The sequence below is a fragment of the Camelus bactrianus genome, chromosome 1 (genome assembly GCF_048773025.1).
Source record: "Camelus bactrianus isolate YW-2024 breed Bactrian camel chromosome 1, ASM4877302v1, whole genome shotgun sequence".
Taxonomy (NCBI): Eukaryota; Metazoa; Chordata; class Mammalia; order Artiodactyla; family Camelidae; genus Camelus; species Camelus bactrianus.
The window spans coordinates 122,497,408-122,509,089 of record NC_133539.1 but is presented as its reverse complement, the minus strand read 5'-3'; the positions used below and the strand labels follow the sequence as shown (position 1 = coordinate 122,509,089).

The 11,682-nt window shown below is 44.9% G+C and overlaps 1 long non-coding RNA gene across 2 annotated transcripts in view; it reads right to left on the bottom strand.

The window, feature by feature from the left end:
* Positions 1–1,730: 1,730 nt before the first annotated feature.
* LOC141573323 (uncharacterized) overlaps positions 1,731–11,682 on the bottom strand; it is a 170,529-nt gene continuing 160,577 nt past the window's right edge. Inside the window, exons 10-11 of one of the 2 annotated variants that reach the window (XR_012509715.1) lie at positions 4,832–6,163; positions 1,731–4,301 (exon numbers count right to left, since the gene is read on the bottom strand). This is a non-coding gene — a long non-coding RNA (uncharacterized LOC141573323). Of the gene's footprint in view, positions 4,302–4,831; positions 6,164–11,682 lie in introns of those variants that run through there. The other variant, XR_012509716.1, reaches the window with a different exon arrangement.

Sequence of the window (11,682 nt, the reverse complement as noted above, 5' to 3'; positions counted from 1 at the left end):
AAAAAAAAAAATGTTTAAAGCCTGTCACCAAGCAACCTAAAATCAACTAACATGATGGCAGTAAAACACACCGTAATATTCTAAAAGACTAAAAACCTGGCATATATTGGGACAGATGCATGTTACCCCAGTCCTCAGGTTTCTGTTCCAATCCTGATGATGGAAAGTCGGACTGGAGAAATACTTTGGGCCCCTCTCTCCACCTTTCTTACTGCATCTTATGCAACAAAGAAGAACCCTTTCTGAGATTTACAGGAGCTCAGGCAGAGTGTTTTGTAATTCTGTCCTTGGCGTTCAGGGTGCAGGGCCTGCTAGTCCCACGTTGGAGCTGGGCTTGAGTGAGGAAGATTGAAGTTGTCTGACTGTTCATTTGTGGAGTAGTATGAACCTCTTTTTCTGCTGTGAGTCTAAGCTTCATTCTCCTACCCAGCTTTACTAGTGAATCCTTTGTTTTGGATAGGAGTATATACATTTCAATATCCTTCTGTCTTGTGTTTTGTTTTCAAGCTGGTTAAAATCCAGTTTCTACTTTATTCTAACCCAGACAAATTCCAGCACAACACTCAGTTATAAAAACAAGTGAGAGAATGAGAGATGAAAATAAATGCTTCTGTAACACAGTAAAATACTCTTGTTTATAAACATTTTGTGATAGCTTATTATGAAAAAGTTTCTTTTTTTTTAAGTTGATTTAACTTGATATTCAAATATTGTGTCTACAAGTTCTCACTTCCCCAACTTGGGGCTTGATTCATGTGATATTATATATAGCCTCCTTGGCTGAGTCTACACTCTGCAGCAGGGGAACCCTTCCCTGTTGCTTAGCCTTTGGGACATAATGAGATGTAGTAGAAAGAATATTGGCTTTGGAGTTGAAGTTGGGCAAGTTACTTAACCTCCCTGAATCTGTTTTCACGTGTGGAGAATGGGGGTGGCAACTCATAGGGCTGTGAGGATTGAGGTAATGATTGCATTGTACTAATTTGATACCTGATCCTTCCCCCGGTGCCCCCTGCACACACTCACAAATGAGTTAAAGATACTCTTTGAAGGGTTCTTTCTCCCTACCCAGTGTTCATGGTTATCCTCTGGGACTCACTAGGCATCAGCAGCTATAAAACCTTCATTCTGGATCCAGTCCTTCTCTTTCCACCCTCTTCTCCCTTCATGGCCCTGAACTGAGGTTTTGGAGCTACTCCTTACTCCAGAGGACTCGTCACTTGGGACTCAGACTTCATCATTTGCTTCATGGCTCTCCCCATGTCCCATCACTAGCTCCAAGAACTCAGGCTGTCGTCCAAGTCTTCTACTTTCCCACCAACCCCAAGCTCTGTCTACCTAGAAGGAACCAGGCTGAACTGGTACGCGGCACACAGTAGGTGATCATTGCCTATGAATTTCCTTTCTTGGACCTGGAAGCTGTGAACTGGTTTTTACAGAGCCGTATTGACTATTATGATTGAGTACAGTGATCTAAGAACTGTGTTTTAATTTACTATTTTTTTTATTATTGAAGCAAAATCAGTTTACAATGTTGTGTCAGTTTCTGGTGTACAGCAAAATTTTTTAGTCATACATTAATACACAATATTCATTTTCATACTTTTTCACTATGAAGTACTATAAGATCTTGAATATATTTCCCTGTGCTATACAGTATAAATTTGTTTATCTATTCTATGTATACTTGTCAGTATCTACAAATCTCAAACTCCAAGTTTATCCCTTCCCACCCCCCTCCCCTCTGGCAACCACAAGTTTGTATTCTGTCTCTGTTTTATATTTAAGTTCATTAGTCTTTTTTTTTTTTTAGATTCCACATATGAGTGACATCATATGGTATTTTTATTTCTCTTTCTGGCTTACTTCACTTAGAATGACAGTCTCCAGGGCATCCATGTTGCTGCAAATGGCATTATGTTGTCATTTTTATGGCCAAATAATATTCCATTGTATAAATATACCACAACTTTTTCCAGTCATCTGTTGATAGACATTTAGGCTGCTTCCATGTCTTGGCAATTGTAAATAGTGCTGCTATGAACATTGAGGTGCAGGTGTCTTTTTGAATTAGGGTTCCTTCTAGATATATGCCCAGGAGTGGGATTGATGGTTCATATGGTAAATCTATTCCTAATCTTTTGAGGAATCTCCATGCTGTTTTCCACAGTGGCTGCACCAAACTACATTCCCACCAGCAGTGTAGGAGGGTTCTCCACACCTCCCTCATAGCATTTTTTAAGTACACATTTCAGTGCTCTGTCAGCTGTTGTTGGGTTAAAGCAAGTTAAACAGATTAGCTTATGTCACCAGTTTATAGGAGCATCTTATCGGAATCAGCAATTTCTACCTAGTTCATGGACTATGGGAAGAGTGGGCTGAGACATCTGATCATGTGGAGAATGGGGTGTGTGTGTGTATGTGTGTGTGTGTGTATGATGATGGTGGTTCACTGGGGGAGCCTCTCATCTCAGCTTGTCCTTGGAATGATAGAGAGCTTAGCAGTGACTGGGCACTGGTGATTTAAAGAGCTAGAAGCAGGCCCTGATTGGCCAACCAAGGAGAGGCAGCGCTGGAGCTCAGGTCTGCTGAGTTCCATTGTAATTCATAACTCTCCAGCTTAACTAAGAATTTCTAAGGAGCTGTTTTCTACCCATTCCTCTACTTAAGACTAGTCAGTTTGTACTGAAACTATCTACAAATTCAATGCCCAAGATCTTGGATCAAACTGTGTATTTCTCCCAACTACTTTTTTTCAAGAGAAGAAAATTGGTGGGAACCTAGATCACAATTCTGTGATAATTTAATATTACCAAGAAACAGCCTACCCCTGCCTGCCCCTCCCCCACTCCACTGCCAGTTGGACTGAAATTGTTTTAGTGACAATATCTTTGTAAAAGCCAAAGTACAGAGCCTTTCACAGAGACTGAGCTTTCATAGCTTTTCAAAAAAGAACAAAGGCTGGGGAAGGGCTGGAATACAGAAAGAGGCAGAGCTAACCCCTTGGAGCCTTGTCCCAGCTCTGGGCCTGTCCTTGGGTGGAGGGTGCATATGAGGGCCTTTCTCGGCACTTCTGGGGGAGGAAGGATGCTGAACACCTTGAGCACCAACCAGCATTGTGGGGTCTGGGAGGTGTGAACAGCCGTGGCCCTTGTCAGCACTCTCCATAAGACTCTGAAGGGATCCTGCCCACCCACCCCTTCTGCTGATGGGGAAATTGAGGATCCCAGAGGTTAACTTGCCAGAAGTCCTGCAGCTGGTAAATAGTAAGACCAGGACTAAACCACCTCATGTGTCAGACTTCATAAGCTCTGCCCTGACCTCTGGTCCTGTGGGCATGCATTCCTATCTGCTGACCGTGGCCAGGACCGAGCAGGCTCTGCAGCGCTGTGTCTATCGCTGAACCTCCCTCTGGATGTGAGGCTCGCACGTTTCATGCAGGTCTTTGGTCATCCGATAGCAGTGCATCCACAGAGGGAAACCATTATGATTTGGCCCAGGGGATGTGTAGCAATCATGGTGCTTGGAATGACAATGACCCTGTCCCTCACAGTGCCTTCCATTTGGGCCACCACAGCTCTGCTGGTGTAACAGAATGCAGCAGTGGCAGCTCTGTCCTTTGCACTGATGTCTGCCTGGACCTCTTGACTAGTCTGGCCCTTGCTCCTGCAGGACGCTGACCAGCCTGCGCCCTCTCTCCCACAGATGCCACCTTCACGAGGACTGCTGTGGTTCCCGGCGCTGCGTGCGGGCCCCCTCCATACAGAGGCTCTTAATTTTGGTAGGTTACAACTATTCCTGGTCCTGGATGCTTCTGACCCCCAGGGGCCCTGCCCAGTCAGTTTGTCACAGCCACGGTGCCATCACCTTTACCTGAGGTCGTGGTCTCTGGGCAGCCTCAGTCAAGAACACAGGCACATTCGGGCTGGCTTCATGACAGCTCTTCTGCTCACAGAGTTTGCAGAAAGCTCGTGCCCGCTCCCACAGCCTGTGCTTGGGAAGAAGTGTTCTTTTGGAAACTGGACTGGACAACAGCCTTGTCCTTCAGTGGCTCTGACACCAATTCAGGAAATGGAGCTGAGGCCAACTGTCTTAAAGAATCAGAGTCAGCAAATGTCGTAACGTTTCTGCTGCCTGGAAATCTCCCTTATTCACATTGTGTCAGCCGAGTCCCAGCTTTCAAGGCAGACAGCCTGCCTGCTTGCCCATCCTCCGATTCTGCTCAGGGGGGTTGGAAGAGCTGTTTGGGGTCTATAAAATTGTACTTTGGGAGGGAACGAGGGAGCAAAGCTGACACAGTCCTAGAAGGTTAGGGGAAAGATTTTTGTTAATGAGGGGGACCTCCTGTGGCTTGCCATCCTCTGAGGATGCCTGTTTGGAGGTTTGTCTGGGGATTTGTGACTCTGCAGTGAAGAGGCTTCAGATGGTAGATGGCAGAGCATGTGTGGGAAGGGGTTTGCCTAAAGCCAAAACAGCCTTTCCTGTGCCCACCACCTTCTCCTCTGCTCCACTGCAGGGGCCTGGTCCTTGAGACAGACCCCATGAAGGGTTAGGACCCAGTTTCAAGGTGTAAGCTTCTTTGGGACGTTCAGATTCAGCCGCACCTGAGTTCAAACGACTTCCAGGCCTTTCCTGAGCATGTGGCAGCAGGCACTTGAGTCTTTTGTGAGGTTTTCCCTTTCCCCTCTGACAACTGTTTCTAGTGTTTGATTAGGGGAACCAGCAGGAGGTGGGGACTCCATGTGCCATGTTGTCTTTAACAGGAGAGCCTGTTCATGCTCATCATCACCACCTCCCTGATGGACATGGGCCATTTGGGGGCTGGACTCACCTGCCACATGGGGCCCTGAACAGTGGCAGACTGGTGCTGGCTTCTCACCTCCTGGTGCTCAGGGCATCAAGCTCTATAATAGAAGGGGAATTTTTTAGCCCAACATCAGTGTACATGTTGAGGTGAAAGAGACTGGTACCAAAGCAGGGGAGAGGAGGACAGGGGGGAGGTGGCATTTCAGAGCTTTGCTTGGTTTCACACATGCTGTCTCTCACAGTTTGCTCCTTGGACCTTGTGGTTGAAGGAGGCAGGACTGTCTGGGGCATGAGTCTTGGAAGGGTTCAGCCAGGTTGGTCTGAAGCACCATCTGAACAATGATGAGGTTGTGGAAATGCTCGTAAAAGTGAAAAAAGCAAAAAACCTGTCACAAGTTAGGCATTATGTGATTAAGAAAAGGGTAAGTTGAGAGTCCGGGAGAAGTCTGAGGGCCTGGCCGCTCCTGCAGCTTCCGTCGGCCCTCCCAGGAAGCGCTGCCTGAGCCTGCAGCCAGGTGCTCCTGAGCTGTTGGCCGGCATCACTTGTCAGGTCGAGGCACACCAGTGAGTCGGGGGGATCCCCACCCTGAGCATCTTGTGAGAGCCGTCCAAGGAGGGCAGGTCTCACGAGGTTGGAGTGTGAGGTGCCAGAGGTTTGGTCGAGTCCTTTGAGTTGAGATTCTGATATCAGTGTCTAAACCTGGGATACAGCCAGAGAACACCTTGATTTCTGAGTCTGTGGTGACCCAGCAGAGGTCAAAGGATTCTTGGTACATGTCAGGGTCCCATGGCCTTAGGGCAGTCAGGCTCCTGAAAGAGACAGATGTCTAAACAGGTAATTACACCCAGAGCCTTTGAAACCAGTGCTCCAGAAGCAAAGCTTGGAACCTCTGTTGCCAGAAAAGTTGGGGGAAGCTGCACAGCTTCTGACTGGGCCTCAGAGAGGACATTCCTTACCAAGGGACCAGCACATTGCAGGGATTGGGACAGAAGGAGGATGGACCTGGTGAGGGGGTGATGGGGAACTGGTTAGGGGCTGGTGCTGGGGGAGAGGTACGGAGGTTGTGTTGCTGAGTCCAAACTCGTTCTACTTGCCGCATGCCAGGCCAGTAAATCGGGAAATGAGGTGTTGGGGAAAGGAATAGCGACTTTATTTAGAAAGCTGACAGACTGAGAGGATGGCAGACTGATGTCCTGGAGAACCATCCTGCTCTAGTCAGAATACAGGCTCAAAAAAAAAAAAAAAAAAAAAAAAAAAAAAGGAGGGAGTGTGGTTGGTTGTTGCAAACTTCTTGCTGCAGGCGTTCTTTGTTCTTGCAGCCGTCCATGTAGGCCAGGTCATGGTGTCCCTGCAAACCTCCAACAAAACAAAGGTTATTCTCTTACTTTGCAACTTGCCATCTCTATGTAAGTGCTTAAGTGCTAGCTTCCTTAAAGGTCAGAGCCTCCAGAATAGGCTCTCCTGTGTGTTTCAGGCTAAAGGCAACATTGTTTCACAAAAGGTGCAGAACCAACAAGACTAAGCCTAGAAAACAGGGCACAGGGTTAAAGCTAAAGGAACAGATCCAACATAGAGCCAGAGCCAGACCCATTCTCTTCTATTACAGTTGGGAGGATAGAGCTGGGTGTGGGGTGACCGGAGGAGGGCTGCTCTCCAACCTGGCTCCACCTGCCATTGGAGGACTCCGGTCTCCTTACCAGAACACAAAGGTTTTGGAGAGTGCTTTTGTAAGGAAGGCCCGTGCTAGCTCTAAAATCTTAAGGAATCTTGAATCAGGATGGTCTGAATGACACCCCCAGGATTAGAAAAGTTGGAGAGTTGGAAAGCGCACTGCAACAGAGTGCAGACTGGCAGGTGAGCACTGCCCTGCTACTAGAGCTCCAGCGGGGTTGGGGTGGCCCTGATCCACAGTGGCTCTGCTGCTACTGGGACCTGTGTTGAGTTGAGAGCTGCTTACCAAGTGCTGGGGGGGAGGCAGGGAGGGACTGTAAAGACAAATTGAATTGAGGAATCCAGATTGCTTCTGATGGTAGAAAAGGCACCGACATCCTCTCTTAATCCCAAGCGACACTCGGAGGGCTAGAGAACTCAGATTTATTGCACCGGCGGGCCCAGAGGAGTTAACAGTCCCGATTGCAGGTTCGTGTACAGACTTTCATAGGGTTTTAGGTTTCGGTTTATAAGAAGTCACGTGGTGTTAGGTTTTTGCGTCAGTGGGAAGATTTCATGCGCTGGCGAGGTGGTGAGGGGCAAGTTTTGATTTCCTAGAAGCAAGCTGTTTTACAGAACCACAAAAGCGATAAGCAGTGTCTCTGCTTGGGAGGCCTTGCTGGTCCCTGTGGCCTTTTCCTCTCCAGAAGAAGTCATTCATTCATTCATTCATTCATTCATTCATTGAATGCCAGTGATGCGACAGTCACTGAGAATCCTTACACAAGCTGGACAAAGGTCCGGTCCTTAAAGCAGTCAGGTCTGTGTCTGTTAGAACTTAGGATCATGGTAGGAGAAGATTCAGCTCTATTTAGAACCTAGAGACTTTAAATCAGCTTTTTCATTGATCATGTGTTTTATCTATTCTGGTAGTTCCCCTATAATGAAGATGTGCTCCGGGAAAGGCACTTTTTAAATTGTCTTTCTGGATGGCCATATGATAATGGGGAGAAAACTGCTAGCAAGGATCATGTGTTTACTCTCCTTGCTTTGACGTGAAGAAAATGGGGAGAAATAGATAGCGAGGACCAGCAGTAGTGTTCAAACAGGATTGAGAAGGCACCTCCTGTTTTGACTAACATGGAATTGAGGTCAGAGCCACAGACAGGAAAGTAATTGCACCAACCCTTTGAAGCCATTTGGATATACTTGAGACCGAAAGCACACTTAGAGAGCTTCTTGGTGGGGGTGGCCTCTGTCCAGGCGCACCCCAGAGCTCGCCAGGCCATGTGAGACCTCCACCAGAAATGTCCCTGGGGAGAGGGGCCAGGGAGGACCCTCCAGGTCAGTGAAGCTCCCTCTCCTTGTCTCTCCTCCCTGCAGTTTATGTGTCCTCTGCAAACATTTGGAAAGGGCATTGCCGCTGAATGTGCTCAAAGAAAAAAAATCAGGCCATGTTTATTCACTAAAGTTCTGGTGATCAACCCTCTGTGCATATGTGCTGATAAAAAAAATGCCACATCAGTTGTATGTCTGTCACCTCATATTCTTACCCGATTATTGGTGCATCTTTTATGCATGTTTATGCAGCTCATATATGCACATTATTTGCATTTTCTTTAAAAATTATTTCACGTATATATTATGTAGAAACGGTAATGTCCTTGGCATTCTTAATGCTTCTGGACTAAATATTAATTATGCTACTAAGTGGTAATTTGCTTAGATATTCTGTCATGGCTGATCATTTGTTTTCTTTTGCTTTTTATTCATTCATTCAGTGTTTATTTTGCTTTTACTAGTATTCTGAGTACCTATAAGTAGTGCTGCTATAGACATTTTTGTACAAGTTACATCTGGCCTATTTAGGGAACATTACCTAAAGTGGTGCCCCAGGGTCAAAAAGAATTTGTGGTTTCTTAATTCATATAAAACACTGCTTTAACTACCTAAAACTCAAAGGTACTGTGGTAGGTAAATTCGAGTCTCCCTCGGGACACAGGCCAGTTTCCTATCTTGACATTACATGTGAGAGGTTTTTTACCTTTGAGACAGAGAGGTGCCAGGGGCTCTGGCGGGCTGGGTGGGGGTGCCTGCTCCTTCCAGCTCCTGTCTCTCTGCCCTTGTGTGGTGGGCTGGGTGGGGTGTGCCCCACAGCAGATCCTCTGCCCTGAAATAGTTCCCACTTCCCCCTCCATTCACACACTGCAGGGAGACAGTTGGAATTCTAGGAGCAGTTCCTGCCTTGGTTTTTACAGACTTTCAGTTTGCAAGTTAAGTGGCAGAGATGTGCTGCACAGCATAGGGACTGTCGTTAATAACACTGGGTGGTACACTTCGCAGTTTGCTAAGAGTGCAGCTCTCGTGCTCAATGTTATCATCAATGCAGAGGGTGGGAGGAAATGTTTGGAGGGGATGGATAGGTTTTTGGTACCTATGTGATGATGGCTTCATGGAGTATATTTATCTCTAAACTCATTAAGTTTTAGACATTAAATGTGTTCACCTTTTTTACGTTGATCACACCTCAGAAAAGTTATTTTCAAAGAAGAAAGAAACAGGGGAATGAGTGTGGGAAGAGCTCGCTCTCTTCTGCTTTTTAGACCCAGAGGTGCAGGATGGGTGTTTGCTGATCTGTGTCTTACAGTTTTCTTCCATCAAATTCTCCCCAGGGTTTTCTTTTTAAAAAGATCACCTTTATTATTTTTTACAATGTTCCTCAAAAATTTGAATGTGTATTTTCCACAACAGTTCAGAGGTTGCTGTACCCTAAAGTTTGACTTAAGGTTCGTATCATTTTTCATGCATAAGTGGATTTTTGTTCTTACATATTTGGAAATACCTGAATGGCTTCAAATTGTACCCCAGAATAGGGTAATGTGAAAATTTTTACTTAAAATGGGAGCTAAAAGCTAGATTTTATCTGGATTAGTCTGAGTTTTCAGTCTCCTTTGATTTTTTTTTTTTTTCAAGAAGCAGACAGATCAGAGAAATGGATAAAAGACTAATGAATTTCCTGTTCCTTTCTGTCTTCATTACATGGATTTCTAGCACCCCATGTGGCCACAGATGCAAGATGCCGTGTGTCCTTGGTCCATGGTAGCAGGTCTGTGGTTCCTTTCCTGGGCTGTGGCCGCACCATTCTGGTTGAATGTCCTCAGCATCTCAGTATTTCTAGGCAAGGATGCCATGCGCCCCCATCACCCCCCTCTCCTTGTCCCCATCTCTTTTCTGCATCACAGTGCACTGTCTGTCTAAATGGAATCCTCAGCCCCCCTTATAATAAATAGGTCATCAGATCCTGTCTAGTCTTACTTCAGACTCTTATCTCACCTCTGAGTAATGCCTGCTGAAAGCTTTCCCAGTTTGTACCTCTTAATCCTCCACCTCTATCTTGCCCCTCCCCCTTCCTTCTCCCCACTGGTAGCCAGTGGTTTCTTCGCTACATCTGTGAGTCTGATTCTTTTCTATTATATTCACTAGTTTGTTGTATTTTTTTAGATTCCACATGTAAGTAATATCTTACAGTATCGTCTTTCCCTGTCTGACTTATTTCACTTAGCATAATGCTCTCTTAAGTCCATCCATGCTGTATGCCGGAAACTAAGACATTTTAAATCAACTATATTTCAATTAAAAAGCAAATAAACAACAACCCATTTAAAATATGAGGAGAAGAACTGAACAGACATTTTTCCAAAAGAGGAAATGCAGATGGCCCACAGGGCATCATCTCACACCTGTCAGAATGGCCATCATCAAAAAAAGCAAACAAACAAAAAAACAAGTAACAAATGTTGACAAGGATGTGGAGAAAAGGGAACCCTTGTACACTGTTGGTGGGAATGTAAATTGGTGCAGCCACTATGGAAAACAGCATGGAGGTTTCTCAAAAACCCAAAAATAGAACCACCACATGGCCTAGCAATTCCATTCCTGGGCATATATCCAAGAAAAGCAAAAACATTAATTCAAAAAGATACATACACCCCACTATTAACAGCAACACTATTTACAATAGCCAAGACATGGAAGCATCCCAAGTGCACATAAACAGATGTGTGAACAAAGATGTAGCATACATATGCAATGGAACACAACTCACCCACAAAGTAAGATATTTTGCCATTTGCTGCCCTTCATTCACTTTTTTTTTTAACTTCAAAACCCAGAATTTTTTAACTGGCATAAGCATTTCCATTGTATCCAAAACAACAAAATACCTAGAAATAAACTTAACCAAGGAGGTTGCCTATACTCTGAAAACTATAAAATGATGAAGGAAATTGAAGATGATACAAAGAAATGGAAAGATATCTTGTGCTCTTGGATTGCAAGAATCAACACTATCAAAATGACCATACCATCCAAAGCAACCCGCAGATCCAATGCAACCCCCGTCAAAACACCCACAAATTTTTTTTTTAAACAGAACTAGAACAAACAATTCCAAAATCTATATGGAGCCATTAAAGACTCCAAATTGCCAAAGCAATATTTTGTAGGTCTTCTTTTTCTCTTTCTTGTTTTTGTTCTTTTCTTACGGTTTGATGACTAGAGAATTTCTTTTAACATTTGTTGTAAAGCTGGTTTGGTGGTGCTGAATTCTTTTAGCTATTTTTTATCTGTGAAACTTTTGATTTCTCCATCAAATCTGAATGAGAGCCTTGCTGGATGGAGTATTCTTGGTTCTAAGTTTTTCCCTTTCATCACTTTAAATATATCATGCCACTCCCTTCTGGCCTGTAGAGTTTCCGCTAAAAAATCAACTGAAAAAAATGGCATCTGGTTCTACGAGGAGTGTGCAGTGTCAGGGCAGCAAGGATTGTTTTCTTGGTTTCTCTTTTTGCTAGCTCATTGTTACTATATAGAAACACAACAGATTTTTGTATATTGACTTTATACTCTGCCACTTTACTGCATTTATTATTTCTAGTAGGGTTTTTTTTGGTGGAATCTTTAGGGTTTTCTCTATATCATTGTGCGTTTTAACCTGTTGTGTATACTTTGGGCTACCGACTGTGCTGAGTGCATCAGCAGGACTTACAGCTCAGGCACCAAGCAGACTTATGTCTATGAGCTGGGTGAACTCAACTTAGGGTAGGGATTTGCCATGGCCACACTGGGGCCTCACTTGATGCATATTTATTGCACACCCGCTAAGGTGCTGCAGGTGTGTGGGGCACTGGAGTGCAGCCTGGGTCCCAGCGCTCACTCATTCCCTT